This window comes from Giraffa tippelskirchi, chromosome 8 (genome assembly GCF_054371585.1).
Source record: "Giraffa tippelskirchi isolate mGirTip1 chromosome 8, T2T-mGirTip1v1.2.pri, whole genome shotgun sequence".
In the NCBI taxonomy this organism is placed as follows: Eukaryota; Metazoa; Chordata; class Mammalia; order Artiodactyla; family Giraffidae; genus Giraffa; species Giraffa tippelskirchi.
The window spans coordinates 86899469-86918472 of NC_137282.1; the positions used below are offsets into that span (position 1 = coordinate 86899469).

Here is a 19004-nt window from a genome sequence, read left to right on the forward strand (position 1 = left end):
TTGGTTTCCTGGGTGCACCACAAGAGCTCCATCTCAGGTGTGCCTTATGTCTCCTTTGGGGAGCTGATCTCAGGCTGTGACCCTCCTGGCAGATGTCAACTGTCCAGCATCCCAGGAAGACATGATTAGCAACTGGGAGCCTGCTCACAGTTTGCTGGAAGATGCTGGTCTCTGGGGCCAAAATTGGAGCAGCCCCTTGCCTTCCGGCTCTGGCTGTCGCCCACCTGCCTCTCTGCCTCTGGTGTGGGGGGGTGGGAGAGTCCTGTATGCAGCCAGGTAGCTCTCCTTTGGTATTCACTCAATCCTTTTGTTCTGTGAGCGGGCCAGGCTGTGAGTTAGAGCCTTTTGTGGGAAAGTTCTCTCTCTTTTTTTTTTCCTTTCTAGCGATCTCACAGTTTGGGTTGCTATCTCACAGTAGCCCCTTCAGATTGTCCTCAGGGCATTCAGGCCACGTCCTTACCCTAAGGACCGATGATGCCACCCACGCCTCCCTGTCCAGCCCCACCTCGCTGCTGGTGGTTGCCAGCCTCTGGGCTACTTCTCCGCTGGCAGTTGCGGTTAGGCGCCTATTCTGTGGGTTTTTGTTTTGTTTTGTTTTCTCCCAGTTATGTTGCCCTCTGAGATTACAGAACTCCCCACAGACCCACCTGTGAGAGGGTTTCCTACTGTTTGGAAACTTCTCTTTCATGACTCCCTCCCCAGGACAGATCTCCATCCCTAGCTCTTTTGCCTCTCTTTTTGTCTTCTATATTTTGTTCTGCCTCCTTTCAAAGAGAATGGGCTGCCTTTCTGAGTGCCTGGTGTCCTCTGCCAGCATACAGAAGTTGTTTTGTGGAAGTTGCTCAGCATTCAAAATGTCTTTTGATGAATTAGTTGGGGAGAAAGTGGTCTCCCCGTCCTATTCCTGCACCATCTTGGGACTGCCCCCTTACATTATATTTTTAAACATAATCCTGTTGCACACTTGATAGACTACATTAGTTTGTGCATGCTCAGTCACTCAGTTGTGTCCAACTCTTTGTGACCCCATGGACTATAGGTTTCAAGGCTTCTCTGTCCATGGGATTTCCCAGGCAAGAATACTGAAGTGGGTTGTCATTTTCCACTCCAGAGGATCTCCCCAACCAGGAATCAAATGCGTGTCTCTAGTGTCTCCTGCACTGGCAGGCGAATTCTTTACCACCAAACCACCTGGGAAGCCTACATTATACTGTAAACATAACTTTGTAAATATTGTGTTAGCTGAAATATTCATTCACTTTTTTGTAGGCTGACTCTAGTAGTACTTTCAGTTCAGTTCAGTCGCTCAGTCATGTCTGACTCTTTGCAGCCCCATGAATCGCAGCACGCCAGGCCTCCCTGTCCATCACCAACTCCCGGAGTCCACTCAAACTTATGTCCATCGAGTCGGTGATGCCATCTAGCCATCTCATTCTCTGTCGTCCCCTTCTGTTCCCGCCCCCAATCCTTTCCAGCATCAGGGTCTTTTCCAGTGAGTGAACTCTTCCCATGAGGTGGCCAAAGTATTGGAGTTTCATTCAACATCAGTCCTTCCAATGAACACCCAGGACTGATCTCCTTTAGGATGGACTGGTTGAATCTCCTTGCAATCCAAGGGGCTCTCAAGAGTCTTCTCCAACACCACAGTTCAAAAGCATCAATTCTTTGGCGCTCAGCTTTCTTTATAGTCCAACTCTCACATCTATACATGACCACTGGAAAAACCATAGCCTTGACTAGATGGACCTTTGTTGGCAAAGTAATGTCTCTGCTTATTCGTATGCTATCTAGGTTGGTCATAACGTTCCTTCCAAGGAGTGCTGCTACTGCTACTGCTAAGTCACTTCAGTCGTGTCCAACTCTGTGCGACCCCATAGACGGCAGCCCACCAGGCTCCACCATCCCTGGGATTCTCCAGGGAAGAATACTGGAGTGGGTTGCCATTTCCTTCTCCAGTGCATGAAAGTGAAAAGTGAAAGTGAAGTCGCTCAGTCGTGTCCAACTCTTAGCGACCCCATGGACTGCAGCCTACCAGGCTCCTCCGTCCATGGGATTTTCCAGGCAAGAGTACTGGAGTGGGGTGCCATTGCCTTCTCCAAGGAGTAAGTGTCTTAATTTCATGGCTGCAATCACCATCTGCAGTGATTTTGGAGCCCCCAAAAATAAAGTCTGACACTGTTTCCACTGTTTCCCCATCTTTTTGCCATGAAGTGATGGGACCAGACGCCATGATCTTAGTTTTCTGAATGTTGAGCTTTAAGCCAGCTATTTCACTCTGCTCTTTCACTTTCATCAAGAGGCTCTTTAGTTCTTCTTCACTTTCTGCCATAAGGGTGGTGTCATCTGCATATCTGAGGTTATTGATATTTCTCCCAGCAATCTTGATTCCAGCTTGTGCTTCTTCCAGTCCAGCGTTTCTCGTAATGTACTCGGCATATAAGTTACGTAAGCAGGGTGACAATATACAGCCTTGACGTACTCCTTTTCCTATTTGGAACTAGTCGGTTGTTCCATGTCCAGTTCTAACTGCTGTTTCCTGACCTGCATACAAATTTCTCAAAAGACAGGTCAGGTGGTCTGGTATTCCCATCTCTTTCAGAATTTTCCACAGTTTATTGTGATCCACACAGTCAAAGGCTTTGGCATAGTCAAGAAAGCAGAAATAGATATTTTTCTGGAACTCTCTTGCTTTTTCGATGATCCAGCGGATGTTGGCAATTTGATCTCTGGTTCCTCTGCCTTTTCTAAAACCAGCTTGAACATCTGGAAGTTCATGGTTCATGTATTGTTGAAGCCTTGCTTGGAGAATTTTGAACATTACTTTACTAGCGTGTGAGATGAGTGCAGTTGTGTGGTAGTTCGAGCCTCTTTGGCATTGACTTTCTTTGGGAGTGGAATGAAAACTGATCTTTTCCAATCCTGTGGCCACTGCTGAGTTTTCCAAATATGCTGGCATATTGAGTGCAGCACTTTCACAGCATCATCTTTTACGATTTGAAATAGCTCAACTGGAATTCCATCACCTCCACTAGCTTTGTTCGTAGTGATGCTTTCTAAGGCCCACTTGACTTCACATTCCAGGATGTCCGGCTCTAGGTGAGTGATCACACTGTCGTGATTATCTGGGTCATGAAGATCCTTTTTGTACAATTCTTCTGTGTATTCTTGCCACCTCTTTCTTAATATCTTCTGTTTCTGTTAGGTCCATACCACTTCTGTCCTTTATTGAGCCCATCTTTGCATGAAATGTTCCCTTGGTATCTCTAATTTTCTTGAAGAGATCTATAGTCTTTCCCATTCTGTTGTTTTCCTCTATTTCTTTTCATTGATCACTGAAGAAGGCTTTCTTATCTCTCCTTGCTATTCTTTGGAACTCTGCATTCAAATGGGAATATGTTTCCTTTTCTCCTTTGCTTTTTGCTTCTCTTCTTTTCACAGCTATTTGTAAGGCCTCCTTAGACAGCCATTTTGCTTTTTTGCATTTCTTTTCCATTTGGATGGTCTTGATCCCTGTCTGCTGTACAATGTCACAAACCTCTGTCCATAGTTCATCAGGCACTCTGTCTATCAGATCTAGTCCCTTAAATCTATTTCTCACTTCTACTGTACAATCATTAGGGATTTGTTTTAGGTCATACCTGAATGGTCTAGTTGCTTTCCCTACTTTCTTCAATTTAAGTCTGAGTTTGACAATAAGGAGTTCATGATCTGAGCCACAGTCAGCTCCCGGTCTTGTTTTTGCTGATTGTATAGAGCTTCTCCATCTTTGGCTGCAAAGAACATAATCAGTCTGATTTCAGTGTTGACCATCTGGTGATGTCCATGTGTAGAGTCTTCTCTTGTGTTGTTGGAAGATGGTGTTTACTATGACCAGTGCGTTCTCTTGGGAAAACTCTATTAGCCTTTGCCCTGCTTTATTCTGTACTCCAAGGCCAACTTTGCCTGTTATTCCAGATGTATCTTGACTTCCTACTTTTGCATTCCAGTCCCCTGTAATGAAAAGGACATCTTTTTGGGGTGTTAGTTCTAAATGGTCTTGTAGGTCTTCATAGAACCATTCAACTTCAGCTTCTTCAGCGTTACTGGTTGGGGCATAGGCTTGGATTACTGTGATATTGAATAGCTTGCCTTGGAAATGATCAGAGATTATTCTGTCGTTTTTGAGATTGCATCCAAGTAGTGCATTTTGGACTCTCTTGTTGACCATGATGGTTACTCCATTTCATTCAAGGTAAGAGAAACCCAAATAAGACGGTAGGTGCTGCAAGAGGGCATCAGAGGGCAGACACGCTGAAACCATAATCACAGAGAACTGGCCAATCTGATTGCATGGACCATGGCCTTGTCTAACTCAAATGAAGCTAGGCCATGCCGTTTCGAGCCACCCAAGACACACGGGTCACGGTGGAGAGGTCTGACAGTATGTGGTCCACTGGAGAAGGGAATGGAAAACCACTTCAGTATTCTTGCCTTGAGAACCCCATGAACAGTATGAAAAGGCAAAATGATAGGATACTGAAAGAGGAACTCCCCAGGTCTGTAGGTGCCCAATATGCTACAGGAGATCAATGGAGAACTAACTCTAGAAAGAATGAAGAGACGGAACCAAAGAAAAAACAATACCCAGTTGTGGATGTGACTGATGATAGAAGCAAGGTCCAATGCTGTAAAGAGCAATATTACATAGGAACCTGGAATGTTAGGTCCGTGAATCAAGGCAAATTGGAAGTGGTCAAACAGGATATGGGAAGAGTGAATGTCGACATGCTAGGAATCAGCGAACTAAGATGGACTGGAATGGGTGAATTTAACTCAGATGACCATTATATCTACTAGTAGTGCTTAGTTGTCTTTAATTTCACTCAAAGCAATTTTGTTAGATTGTATTGTAACAGTTCTTATATCGGACTTCCCTGGTGGCTCAGACGGTAAAGTGTCTGCCTTCAGTGCGGGAGACCCGGGTTCAATACCTGGGTGGGGAAGGTCTCCTGGAGAAGGAAAAGGCAACCCACTCCAGTGCTCTTGCCTGGAAAATCCCATGCATTAAAAAACTTACCAACATTGGTGAATTTTTGTAGCTATTTTAATGTTGAAGATGGAAGAAAAAAAACCTAATTTTTGGGATGTTATGCTGTATTATTTAAATAAAGGTAAAAACATAACTGAAAAGCAAAGATTTGTTCAGGGTGTTTAGAAGGTGCTGACCATGATCAAACATGTCAAAAGTGGTTTGCAAAGTTTCATGCTGGAGATTTCTCTCTGGGATGATGTTCAGACCAGTTGAAGGTGGTAGTGATCAAATCACAACACTAATTGACAACAATCAATGTTATACCACGCGGGAAGTAGCTGACATTCTCAAAATATCCAAGTGTTGAAAATCATTTGCACCAGCTTGGTTATATTAATTGCTTTGATGTTTGGGTTCCACGTAAGTCAATTGAAAAAAAATAAACTTCTTGACTCTATTTCCATATGCAATTCTCTACTGAAACATGACAAAAGCATTCCATTTTTAAAACAAATTTTTATGGGTGATGAAAACTGCATACTGTACCGTAATGTGGAATGGAAGAGATTGTGCTGGAAAAATTACCAACCACACCAAAGGCCAATCTTCATCCAGAAAAGGTGATACTGTGTATATTGTGAGATTGGAAGAGAGTCCTCTATTATGAGCGTCTTCTGGAAAACCGAATGATTAATTCCAACAAGTAGTGCTCCCAGTACTACTAGGAAAACAATAGAATGGGAAAGACTAGAGATCTCTTCAAGAAAATTACACCAAGGGAATATTTCATGCAAAGATGGATTCAATAAAGGACAGAAATGGTATGGACCTAACAGAAACAGAAGATATTAAGAAAAGGTGGCAAGAATACACAGAAGAACTATACAAAACAGATCTTCATGACCCAGATAATCACAATGGTGTGATCACTCACCTAGAGCCAGACATCCTGGAATGCCAGGGCAAGTGGGCCTTAGGAAGCATCACTACAAACAAAGCTAGTGGAGGTGATGGAATTCCAGTTGAGCTATTTCAAATCGTAAAAGATGATGCTGTGAAAGTGCTGCACTCAATATGCCAGCATATTTGGAAAACTCAGCAGTGGCCACAGGAGTGTAAAAGGTCAGTTTTCACTACACTTCCTAAGAAAGGCAATGCCAAAGAATGTTCAAACTACTGCACAATTGCACTCATCTCACATGCTAGTAAAGCAGTGCTCAAAATTCTCCAAGCAAGGCTTCAACAATACATGAACCATGAACTTCCAGATGTTCAAGCTGGTTTTAGAAAAGGCAGAGGAACCAGAGATCAAATTGCCAACATCCGCTGGATCATCGAAAAAGCAAGAGAGTTCCAGAAAAATATCTATTTCTGCTTTCTTGACTATGCCAAAGCCTTTGACTGTGTGGATCACAATAAACTGTGGAAAATTCTGAAAGAGATGGGAATACCAGACCACCTGACCTGTCTTTTGAGAAATTTGTATGCAGGTCAGGAAACAGCAGTTAGAACTGGACATGGAACAACCGACTGGTTCCAAATAGGAAAAGGAGTACGTCAAGGCTGTATATTGTCACCCTGCTTACGTAACTTATATGCCGAGTACATTACGAGAAACGCTGGACTGGAAGAAGCACAAGCTGGAATCAAGATTGCTGGGAGAAATATCAATAACCTCAGATATGCAGATGATGCCACCCTTATGGCAGAAAGTGAAGAAGAACTAAAGAGCCTCTTGATGAAAGTGAAAGAGCAGAGTGAAATAGCTGGCTTAAAGCTCAACATTCAGAAAACTAAGATCATGGCGTCTGGTCCCATCACTTCATGGCAAAAAGATGGGGAAACAGTGAAAACAGTGTCAGACTTTATTTTTGGGGGCTCCAAAATCACTGCAGATGTTGATTTCATGATTGCAGCCATGAAATTAAAAGACACTTACTCCTTGGAAGGAAAGTTATGACCAACCTGGATAGCATATTAAAAAGCAAAGACATTACTTTGCCAACAAAGGTCCATATCGTCAAAGCTATGATTTTTCCAGTAGTCATGTATGGATGTGAGAGTTGGATCATCAAGAAGTCTGAGTGCTGAAGAATTGATGCTTTTGAACTGTGGTGTTGGAGAAGACTCTTGAGAGTCCCTTGGATTGCAAGGAGATCAAACCAGTCAATCCTAAAGGATATCAGTCCTGAATATTCATTGAAAGGACTGATGCTGAAGCTCCAATAATTTGGCCACCTGATGCAAAGAGCCAACTCATTAGAAAAGACTCTGATGTTGGGAAAGATTGAAAGCAGGAGAAGGGGAAGGCAGAGGATGAGATGGTTTGATGGTGTCACCAACTGGATGGACATGAGTTTGATCAAGCTCTGGGAGTTTGTGATGGACAGGGAAGCCTAGCGTGCTGCAGTCCATGGGGTCGCAGAGAGTCAGACACAACAGTGACTGAACTGAACTGAAATCATCATCATGGTTAGAAATAACTTGATGTGTAATAGTCTCACTTGGACACGACTGAGTGACTGGACAAAAACGTGATAGTCTCCAAATGTTGTACTAATCAGGCTCGTTCAGGCATAATAGAACAGATGGGCTCACAGACCAAATCAAGATAATCTAATCATGCTGTTAGTTGAATCAATTGAAAGCATACAACAAGGAGCAAAGGGAAAGAAGTGAGGTAGGTTAATATACTCAGGGCAGTGTTCAAGCAGTATTAAGTTACTGTGCTACCTGAATCCTGTGTTACACATGTTCGTATGTCCTTTTTCTATCCCTCTCCCCACCCCTCCCTTACCTTCTCTCCTTTCCTCTCCCTCCTTCTCTCTCCACCTTTCTCTCTTTCCCTCTCCTCTCTCATATATGAATCCAAATTAAGTAATTGAGGCCACATAAACACTCTCCTTAAAGCAGAAACCTCTGAGCACAGCACTGAATCACATAATTACGACGCATCATCCACATCTAGCCAATCCCTCTATTCTGAATTTTCAGTAAAAGGATTTAATTATTTGAACACCAGCTGTTGCTCTGTTCTCAATATTGCATATAATAGAAGCATTTGTAAACTACTCATGTTGTCTTTTTCAGTGTACTTAGGAAGACAGGATGTTAACTTTTATTTTAATCACTTCATAATCATTGATTGCGGCAAATAGTTTGTCTGAAATCTGAGGAACATCCAAAAGAGAGACATCAGAGGCTAATCTCAATTAAATTCTTAAATTACATTTTGGGATGAAAGCTAAGGGATAGACACTAATGGTATAAAATTGATCTCAGATCATTATTTCTTCAAGAAAATTGGAGATACCAGGGGAAAATTTCATGCAAAGATGGTCATGATAAAGGACAAAAATAGTGAGAACCTAACAGAAATAGAAGAGATTAAGAAAAGGTGGCAAGAATACACAGAAGAACTATACAAAAAAGTCTTAATGACCCAGGTAAACACAGTGGTGTAGTTATTCACCTAGACAGACATCCTAGAGTATGAAGTCAAGTGGGCCTTAGGAAGCCTTACTATGAACAAAGCTAGTGGAGGTAATGGAATCCCAGCTGAGCTATTTTGAATCCTAAAAGGTGATGCTGTTAAAGTGCTGCACTTAATATGCCAGCAAATTTGGAAAACTCAGCAATGGCCACATGACTGGAAAAGGTTAGTTTTCATTCCAATCCCAAAAAAAGGCAATGCCAAAAATGTTCAAACAACTGCAAAATTGCGCTGACTTCACGTGCTAGCAAGATAATGATCAAAATCCTTCAAGCTAGGCTTCAACAGTACGTGAACTGAGTACTTCGAAATGTACAAGCTGCATTTAGAAAAGAGAAAAGGCAGAAGAACCAGAGATTAAATTGCCAACATCCATTGGATCATAGAAAAAGCAAGAAAATTCCAAAAGAAAAAAAAAAAACTACTTCTGCTTCATTGACTACAGTAAAGCCTTTGACTGTGTCAATCAGAATAAACTCCGCAAAATTTTTAAAGAAATAGGAATACCAGACTACCTTACCTGCCTCCTGAGAAACCTGTTTGCAAGTCAAGAAGCAACAGAGCTGGACATGGAACAACAGACTGGTTCCAAAATTGGGAAAGGAGTAGGTCAAGGTTGTATGCTGTCACCTGCTTATTTCATTTCTATGCGGAATATATCATGCAAAATCCTGGGCTGTATGAATCTCAAGCTGGAATCAAGATTGCTGGGAGAAATACCAGCAACCTCAGGTATGCAGATGATAACACTCTAATGGCAGAAAGCAAGGAGGAACTGAAAAGCCTCTTGATGAAGGTAAAAGAGGAGAGTGAAAAAGCTGGCTTAAAACTCAACATTCAAAAACTGAAGATCATAGCATCTGTTTCCATCACTTCATGGCAAATAGATGGGTAAAATGTGGAAATAGTGGCAGATTTTATTTCCTGGGCTCCAAAATCACTGCATACTGTGACTGCAGTCACAAAATTAAAAGACACTTGCTCCTTGGATGAAAAGCTATGACAAACCTAGACAGCGTATTAAAAGGCAGAGACATCACTTTGCTGACAAAGGTCCATACAGTCAAAGCTATGATTTTTCCAGTAGTCATATACAGATGTGAGAGTTGGACCATAAAGAAGACTGAGCTCAAATAATTGGTGCTTTCAAATTATGGTGCTAGAGAAGACTCTTGAGAGTCCTTTGGTCAGCAAAGAGATCATACCTGTCAATCCTAAAGGAATCAACACTGAATATTCGTTGGAAGAGCTGATGCTGAAGCTGAAACTCCATGACTTTGGCCAGCCACCTGCTCCAAAGAGCTGACTCACAGAAAAAGACCCTGATGCTGGGAAAGATTGAGGGCAAGAGGAGAAGGGGGTGACAGAGGGTGAGATAATTGGATGGTATCACTTATGACTCAGTGGACATGAATTTGAGCCAACTTTGGGAGATAGTGGAGGACAGGAGCCTGGTGTGCTGCAGCTCATGGGATCACAAAGAGTTGGACACGACTTAGCAACTGAACAACAAGATAAAATGGATAAATGTGTGGTGTGAGTTGTATGTGTTTATGTTTCTTCACTTCTAGAGAAATTCCAGAATAAATTGACTAAGCTACATTACCTAGATGAAGCAGAGTTCGCAAATTTGTGAAGTTTTTGACAACTAAAAGGGTTTTTATACATCCTATGTTACTCCCTCTGTGGAGCAGAAAGTGATCACAGGGAATACTTTTTTTTTTTCTGCACTGGGTCTTCGTTGTGGCAGGTGGGCTTTCTCTAGTTATGGTGCAGGCTTCTTGTTGCAGAATATGGGCCATAGAGTGCACAGGTTCAGTTAGTTGCATCACGTAGACTTCTCTAGTTGTGGTGCAAAGGCTTAGTTGCTCCATGTCATATGCAATCTTAGTTCCCAGACCAAGGATTGAACCCCCATTCCATGCATTATAATATGGATTCTCAATCATTGGACCACCAGGGAAGCCCCTATGTTATATCTAAATTTGATATTGTACAGGACCTAGCAGATCCTACTTGAGTGAATGTGAAAGAAAAAAAACAGCATTTCAGTCATAATGTGCAGACTATATAGATTTAAATTGTTTTTAAAAAGCATGATACAAGGATTTCTAATCAAGATAGAGAGTAAATTCAGAGAAACAAAGTTTATATTCCTGAATAAACAACAAGAAACTGAATAAAATATATGATAAAGTTTTTGAAGGTGTTGAACATTAGGCAATAAAGGGTAGTGATTCCATTCACTATTTGAATAGATGAGATGAGACCTAAATTGTCCAGCTTATTACCTGCATATTTCCCCAGCCACAAGGGAGAAAGAGTCCAGATAAAGCATGGTGGTCTTTCTAAACTGAGAAGATGAAGCTGGGAATCTGGGTACACCAAGAACTGAGAGTTCATAGAGAAGAATATAACAGGAAAAAGCTTTTCAGAGACAGGGAAAGAGGTCTCTGGAGATCTGCAAAGTCCTCTGTGTGTCTTCAGTTGACTACTGGTCACTGCATGAAGGTGAGAAAACTGCTTGATGTAGAAGGGATTAGAGGAAGTAATACTCAGTATTTACAGAGGGCACCAGCCAAATGGAAAACTTCATAATTTATGGGATTTGGATAGAGTACTCAGAAGTGTTTTGCCACAGCAGTAGCAGAATCATTCCTAAACTAAATGCTGCTCTGGTTCCTCCTAACAGTGCTTATAAACTAGATATGAATGGCTCAAACTGTTCCTAAATAATAACATCACAGAGTAAAGCTCAAGAATATTTAAAGGAATTAAAAAATATACCGCATCCAACAAGATCAAATTAGTAATGTCCAATCAAAATTATCAGTATGCACAGAGCAAGGTATATGACCCATAAGAAGGAGAAAAATAATGGAAACCCATCTAGATGGGACACAGAAGATAGAACTAGAAACAAGCACAGGAAACAATTGCTGTATTTCTAAGTCTAAGGGTCTGGAGTAAATATTGCACATGTTAAGCAAAGACAGAAAGTGTTAAAAAAAAAACAAAACTCAAGTTAGACTTCCAGGGATGAAAACTGCAAATGAAAAACATACTATTGGGATTAATGATGAATTAGACGCTTTAGACACTGGGGAAGAAATGATTATGGAACTTGAAGGCATAGTAATGAAACTATACGAATGAAGAACAGAAGAATGACTGAAAAAAACCCAGCATTAGTGAGTATTTAATATTTCTTATAGTACAGATCTGCCAGAGATTTGATGAATCCTCTTAGTTTTTGCCTGCTTTCAAATGGCTCTATTTTGACTTCATGTTAAAAGGATATTTTTACTGGATACAAAATTATAGATTAACTGTTTTTTTAAGTGTCAGTACTTTAAAAAAGATGCTATTTAATTTATGCTATTTAATTGCTTAACTTTCATTGTGTTTTCTGATAAAAAATCAACTTCATTCTCATCATTGTTCATTGCCTGTAATAATATCTTTTTTCATTTCAAGATTTTATCTCTATGCTTTTGATTTCAGCAGTACAACTATGATATGCCTATGTGTGATTTTTTTTTTTTTTTAATTTACTGCTCTTGGGTTTCACTGAACTTCTTAGGTCTATGGGTTGATGTCTTTTCTCAGTTTTGGAGAATTGTTGGTCATTATCTTTTCCAATATTTATTCTGCTCTGTTCCTTTTTATTGTTTTGGGTCTCCAGTTACATAAATGATAGCCCATTAGATTTTGTTTCACAGTTATTAAATGTTTTGATCCCTTCCTCTTTAATTTTTTTCACTTTGTATTTGAGTTTAACTAATTTCTCTTGTCTTCAAATGCATAGATTCTTTGATGTGTTCAGAATGCGAATGAGGCTATCACAATAATTCCTCATCTTATATTTTATTTTTTATTTTTAGGATTACCATCTGATTCCTTTTTGTAGTTTTCATCTACATAGGAAACAGATTCCCCATCTGTTTACCATGCTATTCATCTTTTCCATGCAATTCCTTAATTATTTATCATTGTTTTTTTCATTTTTAATTAATTAATTTTAATTAGAGGATAATTATAGTATCATGATGGTTTTTGCCATACATGAACATGAATTGGCCATAGGTATACATGTGTCCCGCCCCATCCTGAACCCCTCTCTCCACCCTATCCCTCTAGGTTGTCCCAGAACACTGGCTTTGGGTGCCCTGCTTTATGCATCAAACTTGCACTGGTCATCTATTTTATATATGGTAATGTATATGTTTCAAAGTTATTCTCTAAAGTCCCTCTGGTAATTCTAACACTTGGACCATGTTTGGATCAGATTTTAATGAACTGTTTGTTCTCTTGAGTGCGAGTCACATGCTTTTTCCTTTTTTCATGTCACATATTTTTTTATATTTGGATATTGACAATAGAACAATAGAAACTGAAGTAAATAATATTTATACCCAGAGAAGGGCACATTCCTTCTGTCAAGCCAGTAATATGAAGAATTGAGTTAATCTCATTTATGGTTTAGTTGGATCTGGGCCTAGCTGTTTCTTTAGTTAGGTTTATCTTTACTACAGGCTTCAGATAATTAGTGCAAGGGATCAGAATTTTCATTTTAGTCAGACATGGGACCTGAGTACCTGGAGGATTTGTTTTCATTCTTCTGCTTTGCTCACAGCCTTCCTGAGACCCTGCTTGTTTACATCTCAGAGGGATGTCTCTAAGCTCTCTTGCTTCTCTCCCAGCCAAAATCAGTCATTGCTTTGTACCCAGTGAAGACCTCATGTACCTAAAGATTTCAGTACAGTTTTTCCTATGCTGCCTTCAGACTTCAAGAAACCTTCTATGCTTACACCTCAGGAAGAATCCCTTTCAGCTTCCCTGCCCCTCCCTCAGTCATAGATTATCACTGCTCTTACTCTGTGTACAGCCTGGAGAACTTAAGGTCCTTGGTACGGCAGTTCTCTCTCAGTAATTCTGCACCTCTTCACCAAAGTTAGGTGCCTGGTGCCTTGTATCTGTAAAGCCTGAGTGCTCAAAAGTTTCTTTTAACATTCCTACTCTAGTCCCAATATTTTTCATGACTACTCTGTGAAGGCTGTGAAGTATTTGGTAGGTGGGTATAATCTGTGTTCTAAAGATTCTAAACTATCATATCAGCTCACACTTGGTTTACAAAAATTTCTTAAAATTTCAGCAGTTTTCTCAAGTTTCCCCAGTTACCTTCTTACCTTTCTTCTTGCTCTGATGGCTTTGTTCTTTTCTACTGCTTCAGCAAGAATGAAAGAAACTGTTGGGTTGCTTCCCTCCAGAGAGAGGTTTGTGCCTTTCTCGATTTTAATTCATGAGATATTTTTCTCCATCCTTAGCTATCTTGACAAATTTACAAAAAACTATGATTTCATGGGTTATCTGGCTTATTACTATTGTTAGGGTAGGAAGGACATTTTTCTTGCAACTTTCTACATTCTAGGCAGAAGCTGACATCTGACAGTTTACATATAAATGATTGTTTAACCTTTCAACATATATATGTTTTGGAATTTCTTTTTCAAAATTTCCTAGAATCATTCATCATATTCTTTCAAATACCCTGGGTGGTGGAAAATCTTTAGTTCCAATAATCATATCTGCTATAAAATAAGAATAGCAATCAAAATTAAGTTTCTAAGTAATGCTGCTGATGAAATTTAGCAGTATTATTAGCAAAAATGTAAAATAATTAGGCTGATTTCCTTATATTTCTTTTAAACATCTTTTGAAGAAAATTTTATATAAACAGTTCAAAACTGGTTTTGAGTGACGACAGCATCATTGAAATAAGAAAACTCTTTCTTATGTTTAATTATACGATAATTTAAACCAAATAGTTAGGAAGATGCAATTTTAAAATCCATTTTCATTGCTCATGAGCTATCACCTCACACTATCAGAATGACCATCATCAAAAAGTCTACAATCAAGAAATCCTGGAAAGGATGTGGAAAAAAGGGAATCCTTCTACACTGTTGGTGGGAATGTAAACTGGTGCAGCCACTGTGGAGAACAGTGTGGAGTTGCCTTAAGGAACTAAAAAGAGCCATCATATGATCCAGCAATCCCATTCAAGGGCATATATTTGGAGAAAAACATGGTTTGAAAGGATACTTGCTCCCCAATGTTCACTGCAGCACTGTTTACAATAGCCAAGACATGGAGGCAATCTAAATGTCCATCAACAGATGAATGGATAAATAAGATTTGGTACAAATATACAGTGGACTGTTAGTTATTAAAAATATTGAAATAATGCCATTTGCAGTAACAGGAATGGACCTGGAGATTATCACACTTACTAAGTGAAGTAAGTCAAACAAAGACAAATATCATATGATATCACTTAAATGCAGAATCTAAAAAAAATGATACAAATGAGCTTATTTACAAAACAGAAACAGACTTATAGACTTAGAGAATGAATTTATGGTTGCCAGGGAGGAAGAATGAAGGGGGAGGGATGGATTGGGCATTTGGGATTGACATGAACACTGCTATATTTAAACTAGACAGCCAACAAGATCCTACGGTATGGTGCAGGGAGCTCTGCTCAGTATTCTGTAATAACCTAAATGGAAAAAGAATTTGAAAACAATAGATATATGTATATGTATAACTGAATCACTTTACTATACATCTGATACTAACAACATTGTTAAATATACTCCACTATAAAATAGAAAATTTTTAAAACGATTTTCATTGCTCATATACCTTGCTTCAAATACCTGTTTTTAAAATTACTTTAAAATATTTCAGATTTTAGTTCTTCTTATACTGAATAATATAATGCAATCAATAATACATATTTTGTCCATTTTATGATTTTCTTTGTAAATGCAAAAATAGATTTTTTTCTTAGTTTAATTGAAAACATGCCATAGCCATCTTTACCTTATTTTCAACTGATTTTAATTTCAAGTGAAGCATTTTTGGAGGAAGATAAATACATTTCATTCACAAAAACGAAAGTGGGAAAATTTTACAAAAATTGAGAAGCACAGAAAAGTGGGACCAGACTTGACACAACTCTCCCGGCAGAGGGCAGCACTCTATGGGAAATCAAATGTCACAAGAGAGTGCTTCTGAACTCTTGCCTTATGTACCAGAGCCTGGTCAAAGCATAGAGAAACATTTATTTTAACTGAAGTTTAAACAGTCATAAAATGATTGGACACTTTCTTTAGAGGCTTAATATGTTGGCTAGCTGTTTACTTATGTGGTGTTTTTTTCTGTCAATACCATAGTTTAAGCACATATAATAATTTATTGTATTGTGTATTTACTTATTTACTGCTTCCTGTGTAAGATATGATTTCTTTTAATTATTGAAAATGACTTTTTTTGAATATCATTGGAATACTCATGTCTTGACAATTGCAGTATTTATTAAATGCAGTATTCTTATATTTTATGAATGTCGATTATGTCTCCATGAGATATCATTTTCTTTTATCTTCTAGACTGTTTTTTAAGCCTTTTATTTATATGGAAGTTTTTTTCCATTTAGTGTTGTTTTTGTCATTTTCTAAGTGCAAATTCCTTTGCAAATGCTCTTGTCTTGGCTTATTTTAGTTGTCCTTATTTTATCTTGTGCAGTTCAGTTACACATGTATTGACACATGGTCAGATACAGAAGGCAGAGGGTGGTGCCTGCCAGCAGTATCCTGCAATTGTATATCCTGTATAATGCCTAACTTTTCCCATTCATCCCTTACTCTTTTCGTATTAGGAAATATATATACTTATGGAAAAGTTCATAAAATATATATGTACTGTCTAGTGAATACTTAAAAAAGAAATACTGGTATAACCCAAAGTCAAAAAATAGAACTTTGGCAGCATCCAAGAACACCCACTTTGTTCATGGCTTCTCCCTAATTATAATTCTATCCCTCACCCTGGAAGTGTACACTATTCTGGCTTTGTGATAATCATACCTTTGTTTTCTTTTATGCTTTTACAACCTATATGTGCATCTATAAACAATGGTCTGGTTTTGCCTGCTTTGAACTTAATATGAGTAGACTCGTACTTTTGAACTTATTTTTATCTTTCTTCTTTTGTTCAATATTGTGTTTGCAAAATCATCCATACTATACCATTTGGCTATATAATTTTCTGAGTAACTTACTGTTCCATTGTATGCATATTTCACAACTCATTCATACTATTATAAGTGGAGTTTAAGGTGTTTACAGTTTTTTTGTTGCCATACATATTCTTACAAATGTATGCTAGTGCATATGTTCACAAAGTTTTAGGGTGATATTAGCATACTTTAACATTTCCCTGGTGAAACACCTCTTGAACTTTGATATCCAAACTTTAGAATATAGATGTCTTTGCAATATACTTGTCAGCTGATTTATAATTAAAAAATTGTATTTATGTCTCACAAACTCAGTACTACATTTTAAACAAAACAACATGCATGTAGGAGGGGAAGTCTGGGTTATATCCACATAGAATTGTTAAGTATTAATGTTTTGAAAGGTGCAGCTAGAATCACCAAAGGGTATGTGTGATGGTTAATTTTATGTGTCAACTTGACTGAAAGGGTTGCTCAGATATTTGGTTAAACATGATTCTGGATGTATCTTTGAGGGAGTTTCTGGATGAGATTAAGATTTGAATGGATAGACTAAGTTAAATAGAGGCCCCTTGCTAGTGTAAGTGAGCCTCATCCATTTCATTGAAGGCTGGAATAGAACAAAAGGCTGAATAAAGGAGAATTTTCTCTCTCTGCCTATCTTCTAGCTAGAATATTGATCTTCTCCTGCCTTTAGACTTGGACTTGGATAGGAACTACACCATTGGCTTTCCTGTGTCTTCACCAGATTTCTGGGTTCAACTGCAGATCTTGGAACTTCTCATTCTCCATAATCACGTGAGCCCATCCCTTATAATAAACTATATATGGTATATTACATTAATTGGATATCATAAATCTATATAGCTGTATCTATATCTGCAATTGGCTCTGCTTCTCTGGAGAAGCCAGAATAATACAGCATGTTGCTGCATACAATGAAACTGTTTGCAGTAACTTTAGTCATTTAATGAAAACTTTATTCATTTTATATCTTAACATGACAGCTTGCTACATATATACATATGCATATATATAGACATTTTACTCTGAGTTATGTTTTAGGAAATTAGTTGAGGTTTTAGATTGATACAAAAACATTATAATTTTCCTTATTTAAAATATTGAGAAATGGACTCAATTAGCATATTTTAATCAAATAGGGAATTTTGAATATAGCATAAATATTAGAAGAGACAAAAGGTACTGAAATAGAAAGTAAAGATTATTTACTGAAAAAATAGGTTGACAAAGAGTATGTACAATACGATTTTATATTGATGTGACACTACAAAGGTGTGTGTATTGTGTGTGTGTGTCTGGAAATATAGACATTAAGATAATTAGTAGTGATGGTCTCTGGTGATGAAGGATTGATTTAATTACACTTTTCTACAATGTCCATGTGCTGCTTTTGTAATAATTTTTAATCAAGTTATACTTAACATACAATGATATATTAGTTTCAGCTATACAAAATAATGATTTATTATTTTTATACATTATGAAATAATCACCACAATAAGTTTGGTTGCCATCCATAACTACACATGATAATAATTTCTGAAATATTAGGTAATAAATTAGATAGTAAAAAGTCAGTCGTGTAATAGATTAGTTTTTTTAAACTGATTAATTTTAATGGAGCATAATTCCTGGTAAAAATTGAGATATAAAAGACAGCTAAGTATTTTCTGCCTAATAATAATTCTAATTCTATGCATGACTGGACCTTAGATGCTAGATAATCTTCTTGGAAATAACAATTACCTTGATAATTATTATTATTTTTTTTAATTAGTTTATTTATCTATTTTTTAACTTTACAATATTGTATTTGTTTTGCCGTAAAGACCACTCCATAGGCTCATAGCTTCCGTAGTGGCTCAGACGGTAAAGTATCTGCCTGCAATATGGGAGACCTGGGTTTGATCCCTGGATTGGGAAGATCCCCTGGAGAAGGGAATGGCTACCCACTCCAGTATTTTGGCCTGGAGAATTCTATGGACATAGGAGTCTGGTAGGGGTCGCAAAGAGTCGGACGTGACTGAGCGACTTTCACTTTCACTTTATAGGCTCATAAGTCACTTGGTGTCTTCCCTCTTGATTATGTGCATTTTAATATGGATCTTAAAATAGGTAGAACATGTCTTCCTCTATTCTTCTAGCATTTTATAGTTGAAGTTCCATTATTTTCAACCCTGTTAAGTCACATTTAGTTTATTAAAGAAGAAATAAATTGATTAAAATAAATTATGAAGAGTTTGCAGATAGCTGTCTATAGTTATATACAGAGTATTATACTCCCATTTACTTCATTTTACATATATGTATTTTTAAATGCACCTCTTCTTTCTCCCTGTGACTCTTGAAAGCCTAAATTATAGTCTGTCAGTTTTAGTACATTTTTATCT

At 38.2% G+C, this 19004-nt stretch overlaps 1 protein-coding gene and 1 long non-coding RNA gene across 10 annotated transcripts in view; one reads left to right on the plus strand and one right to left on the minus strand.

The window, feature by feature from the left end:
• The window catches only part of FBXO4 (F-box protein 4), a 287893-nt gene that overhangs the window by 18060 nt on the left and 250829 nt on the right, over positions 1–19004 (plus strand). For 5 of the 9 annotated variants that reach the window (XR_014061363.1, XR_014061361.1, XR_014061362.1 and 2 more), the window contains exon 8: positions 17259–17388. The exons of 1 other annotated variant lie outside the window; for it this stretch is intronic. The gene's annotated coding sequence lies outside the window, so the exon portion shown is untranslated. Of the gene's footprint in view, positions 1–10811; positions 11016–17258; positions 17689–19004 lie in introns of those variants that run through there. 3 more of the 9 variants (XR_014061359.1, XR_014061358.1, XR_014061360.1) reach the window with 3 other exon arrangements.
• LOC145516402 (uncharacterized) lies at positions 565–8926 on the minus strand. The gene is made up of 2 exons (XR_014061369.1): positions 7400–8926; positions 565–1191 (listed from the first exon to the last, which is right to left on the minus strand). It is a non-coding gene; the product is annotated as an uncharacterized LOC145516402 (long non-coding RNA).